The sequence below is a fragment of the Echiichthys vipera genome (assembly GCF_963691815.1).
Source record: "Echiichthys vipera genome assembly, chromosome: 4".
Taxonomy (NCBI): Eukaryota; Metazoa; Chordata; class Actinopteri; order Perciformes; family Trachinidae; genus Echiichthys; species Echiichthys vipera.
The window spans coordinates 33,653,296-33,669,411 of record NC_139829.1 but is presented as its reverse complement, the minus strand read 5'-3'; positions in this window follow the sequence as shown (position 1 = coordinate 33,669,411).

Below are 16,116 nucleotides of genomic sequence, written 5' to 3'. Positions count from 1 at the left end.
CGATCTGTAGTTTTATCAAAAACGGCCTCACTGCCGGGTGACAGTCTGTGTGTCATGGAGCAAACATGGGGTGGTTGAAGCAGTGTGATGTCATAAAAACCCTACATCATTCACCTAAATCCTGCTCGTAAATGTTTGTTTGTGCAGTTTCATGATGCTCTGTTCACTGAGGACACGATCTGACTGAACAATTGCCCCACTGTGAGTGTGGTGGATCTCTGGTTTTCTGCTTTGTACTCTGGGTGGAAACGACACATTTGGAATACGAGGGTGTATCCGCGCAGGAGCTCTTTGCCTCGTTCTGTATTCTTGAAACTCGTTCTTAAATCGCCCGTGAATGTTCTCATTCTCTTGTTCTTAAAGCATTTGAAAACTTGGCACTGAGGAAAAGGCAGGGGGTCAGACTGTAGACCGTATAAATATGGACGTAGCGTCTCCGTTAGGGTCCGTTCTCTCAACTTGATCCAATCGTACTCGCCTACGGGAGTCGCCATCTTGTCAGACTTTGACTCCACCTCATTTCCTCTTACCAAAAAAGGGCATGTATGTGACGTTGGGGGGAGGGAGGTACGTCCATCAGGCTGACGTATACCTCCAAGAAGAAGTGAGGGCCAGAGGCTAGCTGTCACTCAAGAGGCCACGCCCCTAATTATTCATAAACTTTAACCTCCAATAAAATAAAAACTAGCCTGGTACAAAACAATTCACCCCCCTCAGTGTTGTCATGGAGATATGACCTTAACATACAGACTAGTGTTTTTTTGTACCAGGCCTTAAACAGGTTTAATGATGCTGTGAAATCAGCCTGTTTAACATGGGGGTCAATGAAAAACTGCTCTGTTATGCAAACTGCTCCTAGTGGACACTCGGAGAACTGCAGTTTTTGGCACTTCCTGATTGGATCAACCAGGAAGTGGCTGTGGTGGGGGCTTGGCACTGACACATACATCGTCAGGGGACCATGAATGTCTGTAACAATTAAATTTCAATCATCCAGATGTTCAGATATTCAGTCTTGACCAAACGACGGACGCCTGCTGAAGACTCGTATCAGTGACCACTATTCATTTAGTCTCCAATCTCTTACACTGGAGTTGTTTTAGGACAGGGCATTCTGTGCAGCCAGTATGAACAGGGGGAACATGTGGGTATGTGAGGAATGTTTAAAGAAAAAGACCCATACATTATCTGTAAGTACTATCTACCTTGCTGTACTCACGAAGGAGAAGGCAAATACACTTCAGTGTCATGTGCTGTGGGATTTCTGCTGTTTTTTCTTCTGTAGGCTCAGTTTTTGGCATTTCTGCAGTAGTTTTTGTACCGTTCATACAGGAGTTACTGGGTAATACAGCTGTGGTCGCAGGCGCAGCAGTTTAGGTGATGATTCTGTGGGAAGGAACCTGGGTATGAAGTTCTTTATTTATTTGTCATGTGCAATTACAGAAGTATTTGTTGGCAGTGAAAATCTTAGGCTTCAGGCGGCTCCAACGCTGCTCGTTAAAGAACCATAAAAAGGAAATGATGCATTCAAGAGCTGAATCTGAATCTAAGAGGAAAACATGTTCAGATGAAGATACAGGGATAAAATATGTACAAATGAAATGGTTTAATAATAATAATAATAATATGATTTGTGTTGACAGTATCATGAATGAATAAACCTAAATGTAAGTACAATGTAAAAGGTACTTTATATATCTATACTTGAAGGTAAGGTGAGATGTAATTTACTCAGAGCTCGAGAGTTGAGCAGTCTTATGTGGATGAAGTGCCCCTTAGCATGATCTCATCTCATCTCATCTTCATCCGCTTATCCGGGGTCGGGTCACGGGGGCAGCAGCTCTAGCAGGGGACCCCAAACTTCCCTTTCCCGGGCCACATTAACCAGCTCTAACTGGGGGATCCTGAGGCGTTCCCAGGCCAGTGGGGAGATCTAATCTCTCCACCTGGTCCTGGGTCTTCCCCGAGGCCTCCTCCCAGCTGGACGTGCCTGGAACACCTCCCTAGGGAGGCGCCCAGGGTTCATCCTTACCAGATGATCCTGAACCACCTCAACTGGCTCCTTTCAACGCAAAGGAGCAGCGGCTCTACTCCGAGTTCCTCACGGATGCTGAACTTCTCCCCCTCTCTCTAAGGGAGACTCCAGACCCCCTCCTGAGGAAACACATTAAATCAGACTACAAACGGGCTGCCACAGACTCAATTAGACTCTTTATCTAATTTTAAAGCATTTTATTGATGCTTTCACACTCATTTGTTCTTATCTTCTAGTAACGTTTTGCAGGCTAGAGATCCGGTGAGCTCGCTTCCTAACTTCACACCTCCAGCTTCTTCCAAGTCTCACTCAAGTGACATCACCTGAGCACATGAACCAGGCGCCCCTCAGCTCCCTCTGGGCACACTTGAGGCTCCACCCAACTTTTATCACATATGCACTAGAGCTCCCCAAGACCTGTAAACTGACTTTACCACATATTTTTTGCACTTTTACGTTATTAAATTATTTTCCTTCTCGCTATCATTTCTGAGGCCAATCTCCTAATGGAGGACTAAGTCATAGCATTCAAATTATGGTTTAATTAAGTATTGATATTAATACTAGTGACCAGTTATGACTCACATAGGAATCATCCCTACACCCGTGGTTAGATCTGCTCATGATAGGCCACATTTTGACTTGACTCAGTATGAAAACTGGTGTTTCTGGTTTTGGGGATGGTTATAGAAAAGACGCTGTGTCATCATTGATCATGTTTTTCATAATTATTATCATTGTCATAATCTATCACCTTAGATGTGCTTGTTTCTACTGTTCTGCTGTATTAACTGCCATAACATATAAGTCATATTCACATTACTAAAGATATTATTATAGTTACTGTTACTCTTTGGCTGCTTGCATCTCTGGAAGTGTGTCAGTCTCTCTGTCTTTTGTCTGTCTTTGTCTTTTCTCTCTCTCTCTCTCCTTCTCTTCCTCTCTCCGGTGCAGACAGATGTGCGTCCTCCACAGAGCTGGGTCTGTCTGACGTTCCTGTCTGTTATAGTGAAGGTTTTCGTCTCCACCGTACTCTACGGGGGAATTGTTGGGTCTCTGTAAATCATAAATAAGTCATAGAGTGTGGTCTTTACCTGCTCCGTAAAGTGTCCTGACATAACTTTGGTTATGATTTGGCACTATAAATAAAACTGAACTGAATTGAATTCACAACAACAACAACAACAACAACAACAACATCATCTTGCAGCTTTGGTGTGTGACACAAAGGAGCTTGAGCTGCACAGCTGGAGGGTTACAGCAGATGGTGCTAGAACATATATAATAACAGACCCAATTGCAGATTTGACCGGGCATGTGTTGTACCCCAATACCATGATGCACTATTGCGTTGTAACTTCTCTCTTCACCCTCCCTGGTGTTGCTCACTGTCACTCTCGATGAAACACTTGAACAGAACACAGCCATTGTTACTCTCATTACTAACACCTGTGATGACAATGGCGGGCCGTGCATTTCAGACCTGCGCCTGCAGCGATGCCCTACCAGACTTAATCCACCTCTTAAAACCATAATTATGATGCCATGGCTCTACACATTATGCATTTAGACCAAAACACAGTACAACTGGGCATTGCATCACCTTAACATATAGTCCAGTACAACAGAGTTAAATTACTCTACTGAGTTTTATTCACTCAACCAACAGGATGAGCTTTAACAAGTTTGTTCACAAAACAGCGCAGAGCGCACTGTCAAATCAATTCAATCAACCAATCAATCAAGTTGCAGCCGAAGCAGCGTCACAGAAACACTCGTTAATATATTTTTTAACAACAATATTAACTCAGCAAAATAAAGAAAGCTGCAAAAGCAGGCGCCAGGGAACCCAACTTGACGCTGATTGGTTAATGCCACAGGTCAGTTATCATTGACTTTAAGCTACCATGGGCCTGCACTCTTGCTTCTGCAGGCGTAAGGGCAGATTTGGGACCCTGGCAACACATGATAGATGAATATTGATTGGATAAAAACTCTAACATAAACGCCAGCCCCCCCCCAGATCTCGACCCGGGCTGGAAGCAGAGCAACCAACTTAGGAAAGCTATAAAATGAAGAGTATAGACTATGGGGAACAATTTAATACATATTTGTGGAAAGAATATATATATCAAACAAATATATTCCTGATTATGTTTAGGCCAGCAGAGAAGGCCTTGCTGGCCTTGAGGGTCCACCACTGTGTGATGAGTCAAAATGTCTGCTGTGAGAAAGGCGTCCCACTGGTTTACACTTTCCAACTACGTCCACCAGAGAGCACTCTCTCACTCATAACCACACAGCTGCAGTGGGCCTGAGCCGCCTGCAGTGAGCCTGAACCGCCTGCAGTGGGCGTCCCTGCACCAGTCCACCATCACAACACAACAAGTCATGTAGTCCCCTCTGACAGAGAGAAACAAAACATGTCATACTGGAGATAACATGTTTTTTTGTCTATTATATTGAATAAAGTGAAATCCCTGCACACGTTTATTTGCTCTCCAGGCAAAGCCGATATTCACTTGTTCTGTAAAAACATGAAATGACCTCTACAGAGGGGCGGGTGGTGCTGCTGGATGGCGTGGCAAGGCCTCTGTGGAAAAAAAGTGACTTTATTGACCGCGCACACACACACACACACACACACACACACACACACACACACACAGATTAACCGAAAATGATGAGGCTGATGGAGTCCTGCCAGGGACACTGCAGGCTGTTCCACACCACCAGTCTGACCTTGGTGATCACGCATGAACCGGGCTGCAGGATTTTTTCCGATCTCCCTGCAGGCCAAGATCCATATCACATCCCTGTGGAACAAGTTCACATCCGTTTTTTTAAATTTGACCGATCTCAGTCTCCAGGAATCCAGTAATAATTTTGCTGTTCATTTCAAAGGACCAATAAGATCCACAGACGATCTCTTGACTTGAACTCAGTTTATTCTAAAGACGTTTTCAGTCAGTTGGTCTTTATGACAATTCTGTACTAAACTGCAGTCATGTATTTACTTTGGTAAATGCATTTACTTGATTTCCACCACTGCCAGTGGGTGGTTTAATATATGACATCTCATCTCATCTCATCTTCATCCTCTTATCCAGGGTCGGGTCTCGGGGGCAGCAGCTTTAGCAGGGGACCCCAAACTTCCCTTTACCTGGGCCACATTAACCAGCTCTAACTGGGGGATCCCGATGCGTTCCCAGGCCAGTGTGGAGATCTAATCTCTCCACCTGGTCCTGGGTCTTCCCCGAGGCCTCCTCCCAGCTGACTAATATATGACTGAGTAATCATAATGCATAGTTTTAAAAATATCTTGGATTCTGTTGTTTCTCTTAGATCCAGACGCACTAAAGAACTTTCTGAGCCTTGGTTGAATGACTCCGCCCGCTTTCTCAGACGCTCATGTCGGCGTGCTGAGAGAAAGTGGAAGAAGGACAAACTCCATGTCTCCTTAGAGGCCTTAACAGTCTCTTTATCAGACAGCTGTTAAAGAGGCTAAAACATAATATCTATGTAACCTTGTCCTCACAAACAGTCACAAGCCTCAAGTTCTCTTTATCATTATTAACTCTCTTGTAAATCCCTGTGAGGTTCCTTCTATCCTGCCATCGGCTTCCCTTTGTGAAGACTTTATTACATTTTTTATCGGACAAATCTCTGCTCTCAGGTCTGACATACACACCCTGGCTGCCCCCCATTCTGTTGTTACGCCGGTGTGTCCTGCTGCTTTCGACCGGTTTGAGCCTGAATCACTGTCATCACTTTTAGATATAGTGAAGGGTTTGCGGCCCAAGATCTGCCCCACTGATAGCATTCCCTCTCGCTTTCTCAAAGAAGTTTTGATAGTGTTGGTTCAAGTTATAAACCTATAAACGCTTGTCTCAGTTCAGGCTGTGTCCCAGCTGCCTTTAAACATGCTGTAGTACAGCCTCGTATCAAAAAGAAACATTAGACCCTTCTGTTCTTTCTAATTTCAGACCCGTCTCCAAGCTACTGTTTCTGTCTAAGGTACTGGAGAAGGTAGTCTATGTTCAGCTACAGTCTTTTTTAACTCTCCATGGCATCAATGAGAAATTCCAGCCGGGCTTTAAACCGCGCCACAGTAACGAAACGGCCCTTTTAAGACTTTTAAATGATCTTATTTTAACTGTTGATGCAGGTAACTCTGCTGTCCTTGTGCTCCTTGACCTGTCGGCTGCCTTCAACACTGTGCATCAGAGGACCCTTCTGTTACGATTACAATAGTGCGTAGGTATCACAGGTACTGCCCTCAAATGGTTCGAGTCTTATCTGTCTGATAGGAGTTTTGCAGTTCACCTGGGAGAGTTTTTCTCTATCGCTGTCCCTCTCACCTGTGGAGTCCCTCAAGGCTCTATTTTGGCGCCTATCATGTTTTTACTGTACTTGCTGTCCCTGGGATCCATCTTAGCGAAACACAACATTTCTTTCCACTGTCTGCTTTTGATGTACAGATTTATATCCCTTTAAAGTCCAGTAGTAAGGACTCATTGCAGCCATTGCTTGATTGCTTATCCGATGTAAAAACAAAACTGAGATTATTACGTCAGGGCAAAATGTTCATGATTCTTCTGCTGGTTTTCTGGGTCCACTTACTCCTAACTCCCGCACTCCTGTAAAGGACCTTGGAGTAACACTAGATAGTGCTTTTAGATTTGACCGGCAGGTTAGTTCTGTCAACGCGTTTCTTTGAGCTTCGACTCTTAGCCAAGATGACGGCGTATCTTCCTCCTAAAGATCTAGAGAGAGTGTTTCATGCCTTTATTTCTTCACGGCTGGATTACTGTAACTCTGTATGTTGGTGTCGACCAGTCGTTGCGTCCTCGCCTGCAGCTCGTGCAAAACGCAGCCGCTCGTCTCCTGACTGGTAAAAGAAAGCGCCACCACATTACAACAGTCTTGGCCTCGCCCCACTGGCTCCCTGTCCGCTACAGGATTCATTTTAAACTTTTGTTATTTGTTTTTAAAGCTTTAAATTGACTGGCACCGCTGTACTTATCTGAACTCCTACACTGTCACACTCCAGCCAGCGCACTGAGGTCAGCAGATCAAATCCTGCTGGAAGTCCCCAGGACCAGGCTGATAAACCAGAGGGGACCGAGTCTCTGCGGCGGCTGCCCCGAGGCTCTGGAACAGCCTGCCCTGGCATATTTGATCAGCCCAGACCCTGGAGGTTTTTAAGCCCTTATTGAAGACCCACCTTTTCTCCATGGCTTTTAATTCCAGCAGACACCCATCTACTATATCTTATGTATATTTTTTATTCTTTTATTCAGTTGTGTTGCTGAACTGTGCAGCACTTTGGTCGACCATTGGTTGTTTATAATGTGCTCTATAAATAAAGTTTGATTGGATTTGATTTCCATCCCTAGAAATTGTATACAATATAAAAACACACCAATAGACAAATCAGGAACAATATTAGCCTCTATGCTGATGATACAACCTGATAAGTATCGGTTGTTAATACTAAACAAAAAATGCAATGTCATCAGTCATCACTCCACTGATGAAAGCTGCTCTGGATGGTTAAGCAGCAAGTAACATGAGAAGCAGGGACTTTGCCTTACAGTTCAGGGCTTAGTGAAGTACTGTTCTGAGTACTCGTCATCCAACATTCAATGTGCACTGCACTACAGAGCCACCACAAGGAAGTGTAAAGTCTATTTTGCAAACCAAAACACACTCCTTGCCAGGTTTGACATGATGTTGTAAACTTGCTGCATGCAGACATCCATCTTTTCTGTTTTTCTCTGTTCCCCCCTGCTCATGTACGAGCTTCTCTGCAACACATCTCCCCCTTTGGTGTCAGCTTCTCAAATGTTTGAAAGCCTGTAAATTTATGACATGTCCTCTAGTCATTTTTAGATTGATGTGCATTCATTCTTAGAAGGCTGCTTAGCAATGCGTGTCAGAAGAAGTGGTGTTTTCTTGGTATTTCTACTAGCTCCTGGCTCGAGAAATGCTGCTGACAGCTTGAAGAGGAAGGCTCGAGCTGCATTAGCGTACGCACATGGCTGTTATTTATTTACGCCACGTGCTGCTGCCCAAACTGGAGCACAGCGTGGGGGGATGATGCCTGCCCTGCTGTCTTTTCTGCTGCAAAAACATGGACTTTCCAATCAGCTTTCCTTTAGTTTGATGCTAAATTCTGAATCTCATGACTCCATAAGTGAGCATGCCGATTGGATCGGTAATGCTGAAGAGATGGAGTGACTGTTGACCTAATTTCTGCGTCTCCCCCTTTATCTCTCACCTCCACACTCTCCCTAACATCCCTCTCTGCCCTTCTTCTCTTTGTTGTCACATATTTTATGAAGCTTCTCACGTGAGATGGAGAGGACAAAGCTCTACTCATTGATTTACTCTTTGTTCTCCCCATTGTTCCCAGCAGCTTTCTTTATTATCTGCCACGGACATAATACACCCTAGTGGTGAGTGAACTCATCCACAGGACGGATCTCTCTTACTGACAGACCGGTTTGAACCAGCCTTAAGCTGAAACTAGCCGAGCTCTCAGTTCCACATCCCAGTTCCCACTGTAAGCACCAGTAAACCTCTCTGAGCTCTAGCGTTTCCTTAAAGACCAGCTGATAGACTTCCTCTTAATCTGTCGAGTTTCACAATTATTATCCACTGATGCATGTTAGGTAGCGTCCTTTCTTTACTGAATACTCATAGAAAAGTCCTATTAAAAAGATACAACTATATACACATTGCTTATGAGCTGTCGGTTTTGTTCTGCTTCCCAGAAACTGGGATTGTCTGGCAGGAAGAGTCTCTTAAAGCTACCCCCAATTTTTCAGTCGGTATCGCTGCAGTCTAATAAACGTCTAATGACGGTAAATGAGAAGTGGTTTATTCTGCATAAGTGGTGTTTTCCTCTCTGTCTCAGCAGCAGCAGCAGCCGTCTAATTGTGTTGTGTGTGTCAGTCACGCCTCTTAAAAGGGGATGAGTCAGTTCATGGTTCCCCGGTGTCTGGTTTGGGTTGAGAGCTGTGGTGGCATGTGCGTAGAAGCACCACTACTTTCATGTGATTTGGACAGTTATTTGAAGTAACACTAACCTCTCATTTTGTCAAAATAACACCAATAACAGCAGATAGGCCCAAGGATCAAAAGGTACAAAATAGAAGAAACTATGAAATAAAAACAGTGTGGGTCTGTATGTATTAATCATAGACAAATACAATATGGACGTTATCTCCATGACATCATCCATAGGTTTCTCAAGAGCTAACATGGAGCTGGCTGTTAGCCCCCTGTGATGGCACTCACCTGTCACTTAGGGCGCACTCACACTGTCCTTCCGCATCGCTCCCCGGGCTTTAGGGTCCTTGTCCCCCCCTCCAGGCCCGTTTGTACTCACACTACCTGGGCCTCGGAGAATGCTTCTTGCTGCCTATACGTCATCACGCCATAACACGTCACACGCATTGATTGACGTCATTGCGATGCGTCACTTTGTTTACAAATCTTTCCGTAGACCTCAGAGTTTTTGTGCGTCTTGTCGACTGTTTTTGAATCTTTTCATCGACCAAATCTGCAGTAAACACTCCACCTCCGCATCACACCAACGTGAACCTTTCACCGCCATTGTTGTTGTTGTAAATGTCTGCGCATGGTCCCTCCTTCTATTTTCTATGTCCCAACAGGCGCACATAAATGACGTCAGAACCGCCGTAGGCCTCGTGCTCATGCTCGTACACGTGCGCGCGCTTGTGCTCGTACATCTGCAAACGCGCTCTACAGAAGCCCACCTCCCAAACGGACCGTGGACGGCCAGCTGGCTGCAGTTATGCGCGTTGCACTCACACTGGTCAAACGCACTAGGCTTGACCCGAAAAACCTGTTTTGGCCCGGTGCGGAAGGACAGTGTGAGTGTGCCCTTAGCGCCTTCATATAATTTACACGGGTGAGTGCAAAATTCTCCCCCTGCACCGTTGTCAAAACAAGGGAAATGAGTCTCCATTAAGCCTTTAACTAAAAAGAGATACAAGCCTCAGACTTAACACACGTGTACACTCGACATGACACTCAAGACTCCTGCCACAGATGATTTGTTCATCAGTTCAGACCTGCCCACTCCTCCTTCCGGTCCCTCTGCTATGACCTTGCTCTCCCGCCACGATGAACAATGGACCTGCCGTCGACCGGCTCCAGCACTTTCCTCTACCTGGCACGCGACCAAACCCCACCAATTCATGTGGTTCTCTGTTGTACTGTAAACTTAACGTGGGGTCAGCACATTTGACCGTCTCACATCCGGCCGTTTGTGTCGTAGTAGACTATTGGAGACTGCGGTTGTACTGGAAAAACCTCTCATTGTCCGTGTGAATCAGCATACGGAAACACAGATTTGACGAATAAATGAAGCATAAAAGAAAGGGGTTCATATGTCGCGGGAACATTCGCTTACAGTGTAGGGTGTTAAGTCTAATTACGGTTGTTAAAAACTGTGTGTATATGAAACTCCGCCTGTACCCAGTGACTTTACTGTCACTGTTTCCAGTTCACTCCGCCGGCTGAGACTGACCCAGGCTCCATGGTGATAGTGATAACAGGACGTTACAGTGCCTCAGACACACTGAGTCACTGCTTATTTGCTGGTGCGGTGTTATGGTGACCCAGTCAAACCCTGGCAGTGTTCTTCCTGTCTCTCTCTCCACCTCCACCCCCACCCCCACCTCCACCCACTGACTCCCTTGTTGCCGTCCGCTGCATTACCATGGAGACACTACGGTATCTGAGCTCCTGCTAAGCTGTCAGCAGCAGTGCACCCAGGGTTACCTCACCCACGGGTGAAAGGCGCTTTACTGCGCCGCTCCGCCTCGGCTAATGATAAACAGAAAGTGTAACAGTGTGTATGGGCATGTGTGTGTTTTATAGCTGTTTTGATCTCCGTGCTGATCTGAGCTTTGAACTGACGAGGGTATTCATGTTATGTAAATAGCATTTGACCCTTCACCATAAAGTCTGTATAATAATATAATAATATAATAATACATGTTAACTGCACAAGCAAACACAATGTGATTGGGATGTCATCTGGTAGACTCTGCTACCTATATCTTTTGACTTTGTGGTTTATTTTTACACCAAGTTAGAAACATTTCTGCCTCCGGACCGTCCCCGTAAAACGTTTCGTCACCCCTTAGCACTAAACACAAAGTGCTGCGGAAGTTGATGGGACCGCATTAGTTTTGGGATAAACCAAACGTATTGGACAAATATAATTGTGTACTGAATGATCGCTAGTTGAAAAGAATCTACCCTTAAGGGACCTTGTCTGTGGCCAATTGTGTGGTATATATGAAGAGCTCTTTTCCAAAACGAGATAAAAGCCACATTTTGAGCCACTTTGCTGTTTACAGGACCTTTTCACTGCTTCATCAATGTTTCTGCCAAATCGCTATATTTCCTTGTTTAAAATGGTCCGCAAGATACAGTTCCTTTACAAAATGACACTCAACAACCAAAACCAAACAAATACCGGCTAAAAATGACTGAAAATGACCACAAATAAATGCAAATCAACTAAAAAGCGACGTAAAACCGTCACAAAGGTGTCCAAAATGACCACAAATTGACCTAAAGCTATTACAAAGAGAAACAAAATGACAATAAACGACCAAAACCAAACAAATAGTGACTACAAATGACTCAAAATGACCACAAATAAATGCAAATAGACTAAAAATCGACGTAAAACCGTCACAAAGGTGTGCGAAATGACCACAAATTGACCTAAAGCTATTACAAAGAGAAACGAAATGACAATAAACGACCAAAACCAAACAAATATCGACTGAAAATGACTGAAAACGACCACAAAGAAAACAGAGAGCGACTCAAAAAGTTAAAAGTTGAGAGTCCCTGTTTAAAATGGTTCTCAAGATGCAGTTCCTTTCCAAACCGCGACCAGCGCCAAACCTATTTTTAGCCTTAATGCGATACGTCCTCTCGACCAATCAGAATTCAGTGAGCGTTCTATGCGATCCAACATGGCGGCGCTCTGAAGCGGGAGAGTTTTTTGTGTCGTCCGTCCGTTCAACATGCTCAGACTGAGCCATAAAAACCATTTAGACAAGATTAATGAATATTATCCAAATGTGTGGGTCTGGGTAAAAAATGAGATTTTCCTGAAAACTATTAAAATGGATTTATAGCGTTTTGGAAAAGAGCTCCTCATTTCCAATATTTGGATTCATCCTGTGGGGGTCGTGCATGTCTGTACAAAATATTGTGTCAGTAAATTGCTTGGTTGTCAAGGTAATTCACTGAATAATGAAAAAGTCAGAAGATCGCCAGTCTATGCAAATGGTTTGGTCCAATACTTTAGTCTGCACCAAGATGGCGGACTGACCCAGCGACTAAAAAGCTTTGTGTTGATGTTACGAAGCAATTATCTTTATGCACAGGAACAGAGAAAACCATATAACATAATACATGTGCAAGGAAACAAACAACAGCTCTGGGTGCACAGCACTTTCAACGACCGCCCTGTAGACCAGTGACCTTAATATGATCCACCTGATCCAGTGGGGCCTGGACACGCAGGCACAGTTCAGGATCCTGACTGGGGAGCATCGTGCGGACAGATGTACAGTAGATTTGCCCTCGGGGCCCCTGTGGCGCAGCCAGCCGTGAAGCAGGCAGCAGTAGCCGGATTGAGCCGGTTCAGTGTAATGGTGCCTTGCCTTGGTGGGTTCAGCGCTCAGTCATTTAATCTGCGTGTACAGACCGGTCCCTGGGCGGCAGAGGGGGGGTGGGGGTGGGGGGGCAGATCAAGTGAGAGAGGGAGGAGCGGAGGAAAGAGGAAACATGAACTCCGCTTTGCGTGCAAGTGTTATTCGTCTATTGTGGCTCTGATGCTGCTCACCCCAGCGGGCTGTGAAACATGTACCACTCCGCCCGCCTCATTAAAAAAAAACAACCGTAGTGATCCCTCTGAAGCCTTTGTGCAGGTTTCGACGCAATTAACCCGAGACGGCGCTCGTTTTAACCGCATTCTGTGTAAGAAATGAGCAGGACATAAAAACAAGAGGATACTTTATGAGGCGGCTGTAAAACTCACGCAGTATGTTAAATAAAGTCTATTTTTTTTAATAAGGTTTGTCTGATGATACGCTGTAAGAGAGTCTAAGCCATGCTGGGTTTATTGTCCGCGTGCAATGTGTCACGATGTACTGCAGGTAAAGAGTTACCCATTTCACCCTTTTCTGGGAACTCGACCCTCATTAGCATTTTGTAATGGTTATTTTCAACTCTTATTTCCCATAATTGGACCGGTTTTTACTGCCTCGACTGGGCCCCCTGCTTGCACGATGCTCTGGATACCGCAACTAATTCTCTAATAACACCGCTGTTTTTTAGTAGACCTGCGTTAATGTCAGGCAATCAGACATTGCACCCGCGGAGCCAGTTAAACTCATGTCTACGTGGCTCTATTCTGAAATCTTCCAGAACCGGCCTTCTCCCTTTGGAGTCCAAAGAAAGCTCCATCCACCCTCTCTGTAATAAACCCACAAGAGCGAGTCCCAGTGAGACTCCCTCCCCCCGTCGTCCCTGCATGTAATATTACATAAGCAGCCACTTGTTCAGCGCACATGCTGGGTGTTTGCTGCCAGCCACAGATTCCAGTAAGGTCCTGGGGTCAGATATAAACACAGGCCTTCTCTTACTGTAACCACTTCACCTGCTGGGGTTCATCTTTCATTATTAGCTGGGTATGCTATCGCTCTATATGCACGCATTTAATCCTGCTTCCGGCCATTGAATGTTATAACAGCTGTTACTTTGTTTTCATGTGAGTGGAACGTTAATATTGACGAGTAGATTTCCTTCTCTTGAATTTCATCAGTATCTACGTGTTGCGTATATTCCTAACAAAGGCATATCAATGTCGCCCTTTCTGGGTTTTCAACAGAATTATATGACGGTGAAGCCGAAGGTCAAAGTCTCACCAGAGCTGTGAACTACCCCCCTGATAAAGCCGTCTCTGCTAACCACGTGTGGGATGCCGAGATTGTCTCAGATATCTGGGACGTTTGCAGATTACACAAGAAAAAGCAAACAGCCATTGAGGCATTTCCAAAACACAGCATGTCCATTTTAGAGAACAGCAAACACGCTATAACCTGAGATCTGCCGTTCAGTGTCTGTGAATCACAAGGTTTCAATGTGTTGTCCCTCCGTGTTTGTATGTACGGTTTCACAAGCATCGCTGTTTCCCTCTCAGGTCATTTGGAATCTGTCACACATCATTCGGGTGAAACGGTATTTGTACTAAACACATGTTGTAATTCAATTCAATTTTATATACAGTGCCAAATCCTAACCAAAGTGATCTCAGGACACTTTTCATGTGGAGTAGGTGTAGACCAGGGGTGGGCAATTATGGTCCTGGAGGGCCACTGTCCTGCATGTTTTAGGTTTCTCCCTACCCTAAAACAAAGACAGAGAGAGACAAAGACAAAGACAGACACAAAGACAGACAGATGGACAGAGAGACAGAGACAAACACAAAGACAGACAGATGGACAGAGAGAGACAAAGACAGACAGATGGACAGAGAAAGAGACAAAGACAGACAAAAAGACAGACAGATGGACAGAGAGAGACAAAGACAGACACAAAGACAGACAGATGGACAGAGAGAGACAAAGATGGACAAAGAGAGACAAAGACAGACAGATTGACAGAGGGAGACAAAGACAGGCACAAACACATACAGATGGAAAGAGAGAGACAAAGACAGAGACACAGATGGACAAAGAGAGACATGGACAGAGAGAGACAAAGACAGACACAAAGACAAACAGATGGACAGAGAGAGACAAAGACAGACAGATGGACAAAGACAGACAAAGACAGACACAAAGAGAAACAGAGAGAGACAAAGACAGACACACAGACAGACAGATGGACAGAGACAGACAAAGACAGACACAAAGAGAAACAGAGAGAGACAAAGACAGACAGAGAGACACTTCCAGCGATGCGAGCAACCACAAAAGTAACAGTAACTATAATATCTATAGTAATGTGAACAGGACTTATACGTTATGACAGTTATTACAGCAGAATAGTAAAAAAACAAGCACAGCTCAGGTGACAGAACACGACAACGATAATAACAACGCTGACATCTGTTTGGTTTGTTCTTTTTATGACTTTGTGTGAAAGAACAAGAGGTAATCATTAAAGGCTTCACAGCAGTGTTGATGGTTCGGCTGCGTTCACAGCAATAGTTTGACATTTTGCAAAAAAAAACATAAAGAGAAGATAGTTACCGCCTGTTATATAAGAAGCTAGCTTAGCTTAGCATTCAGGCTGGAAAAAAAGGGCCGCAGCTTTACCCTCGGCCTGTCCAAAGGCTTTACAAGTGCCCAGCAGCACGCTAACCATCCTGTGGGTTTAATTCAGACAAAAACAAGGAGTCACATGATGGCCGTTGCTTCATATGGTTTTTTTCCAGCCGAGAACGGATTTGACTTCCACAACTTTGACGCAAGAAAGTGGCATTGATCTTTTCAACTACCTTTGCAGAAAACAAACAAACAAATTTCCCAAGACGTCAAACTATTCATTTAAGTGCAGGGGAGCTTGAGACACAGGGCGAATTGCTATCAATTGATCTATTTTTCCAGGTACACGCTGCCTTTTGGACCCCAGGGCCGTCCTGCTGACATGATTTAGTGTGAAAAGTAGCACCAGGGTTAAGGACGTGTCTTAGCACGACTGTAATGTAATCCATCCACGGCCCGTTTGAGAGAGGTGGGCTTTTGTAAAGCGTGTTTGCACGTGTACGAGCACGAGTGTGCGCACGTGTACGAGGCCTACGACATAGAAAAGAAAAAAAAAGACGGACCATGCGCGGACATTTAACAACAACAACAATGGCGGCGAAAGGTTCACGTTGGTGTGATGCGGAGGTGGAGTGTTTACTGCAGATTTGGTCGATGAAAAGATTCAAAAACAGTCGACAAGATGCACAAAAACTCCGAGGTCTACGGAAAGATTTGGAAACAAAGCCACGCATCGCGACGACG